The sequence below is a fragment of the Sinocyclocheilus grahami genome, unplaced genomic scaffold (genome assembly GCF_001515645.1).
Source record: "Sinocyclocheilus grahami isolate Dianchi unplaced genomic scaffold, SAMN03320097.WGS_v1.1 scaffold750.1, whole genome shotgun sequence".
Lineage (NCBI taxonomy): Eukaryota > Metazoa > Chordata > Actinopteri > Cypriniformes > Cyprinidae > Sinocyclocheilus > Sinocyclocheilus grahami.
In genome coordinates, this window is record NW_015505929.1 from 161,964 (window position 1) to 163,800 (window position 1,837).

General features: G+C 38.1%; 1 protein-coding gene across 1 annotated transcript in view; it reads left to right on the forward strand.

Moving 5' to 3' along the window:
* LOC107560972 (intersectin-1-like) overlaps positions 1–1,837 on the forward strand; it is a 35,735-nt gene that overhangs the window by 3,439 nt on the left and 30,459 nt on the right. The window lies entirely within an intron of this gene.

Consider the following 1,837-nt stretch of genomic DNA (forward strand, 5'->3'; position numbering starts at 1 on the left):
GAAAGTAGAAATGTTGAGAGCCACTGATTTAGACTAGACAGCAGTGTTTTTAGACCAGGACTATATTAGAAAAGATTGTATATTAAAGGGGTGGTTGATTGCGATTTCACTTTTTTAATGTTAGTTAGTGTGTAATGTTGCTGTTTGATCATGAACAATATCTTCAAAGTTACGAAGCTGAAAGTTCAATGCAAACGGAGATATCGTCCTTTAAAATTCTGGCAGTTTAATGCCTACAAAAACGGCTGGTAGGGATTACAACGAGTTATGTGACGTCACAAACCCAGATAAACCCCGCCCTCGGGAACATGCAACAAGGGGAGGCGAGGCCATGCTGTGCTACTTTAGAGAAGAGGAAGAGAAAACTAGAGGGGCACGTAAAAATCTATTCATATATGAATCGCGATTCTGTCTTCTAACGATTCTGATGGATTCACAAGATTCAAAATCAATGTTCTAAAGCAGCGGTTCTCAATACTGTTCCTCGCGTCACCCTGCTCTGCACACGCTCTGCATCTCTCTCTCTCTCTCTCATTCAACTCAGCTCCAACAATGACCTGTTCCAATTATACACTTATTTTCACATAGCTATGAGAAGCGTTAAACATGGACGCGCGTGCAGTTGCCGTACTCTATTAAAGCTTTAATCAGGACAAAACTGTGTATTAAAAGCTAACATAAGCAGTAGCATTTACAAATAACAGCATATCTAAAAGTATGAGACAACAACAAACAAAAAATATAGGCCTACCTTGTTTAGGCCTACCTACGAGCTAGAGACGGTTTAGCCAATCACAACACACTGGGCTAGCTAACCAATCAGAGCCCATCGCCTATTTCTGAGGGAGGGGCTTCATAAAAGCAGGAAATTGATCAGTGCGTTTCTCAGAGAAGGGACAGAGCGGTGTGGAATAAAGGTAAATTATGTGAAAAATAATGCGTTTAAAAAAAAATGAAGCATTAACACGTTAGATTGCACCCCATAAACACAATCAAGCCTAGACAAAAACCAGTGAACCACCCCTTTAAGAGGACGAGAGGACTGTGTTTTTGTCCTCTAATACCTGGGTATGCACACATACACACACACACACACACACACACACCTGAAGAAACGCACACGTAAACACTCCCACTCACAATGCGGAGTCAGCAGCAATAGAAAGCAGTAAGCTGAAAAGATATTCAAACTCCACAGTAATTACAGGGAATATACCTGACTGTGAGCTTTTCAAGTAATCAGGGGTTTATTTCTTCTTTTTAACTTTTATAATATTTCCAATTGATTATCTTTACTTTTAAGCAGTTTTCTTTTCTCATATGTGCAGACTTGTGCGCAAACTGAATATGAAATATTTTTTGAGAAATATTTTCCAGCTGTGTTGACGTCCGTTGGTTTTGCATATAATAAATATTTTGACACACTGGGACATTTAGAGTGCTATTCAAAAACAAATCTATTTTGTATTATGTTCTACAATAATTAATGCAAATGAGTTGATGTTCAATGAGTTCAGAAATCGAGTTATTTGAACTCACGCAAATATCAACCGTCTGTTTTCTTTGTCAAAACAAACCTGTTGTCTTTGTCACAACAAAACAGTGTCTCTCAAGAACATTACGACTGTTTCAAAACCATTATGACAGGAACATGCAAAAAAAAAAGGGAGAGACCTTTTAAATGATTAAAAACCTCAGCACAGATTGCACATGGTGAGAGAATCTGCGGGGAGTCGAGAAGATGAAAAACAATTAAAAGTCAGATGAAGATAAATACTGAACAGAACAGTCTGGTAAACCTCACAGGTATTGAAATATTTGTTTAGTGAGATTCATT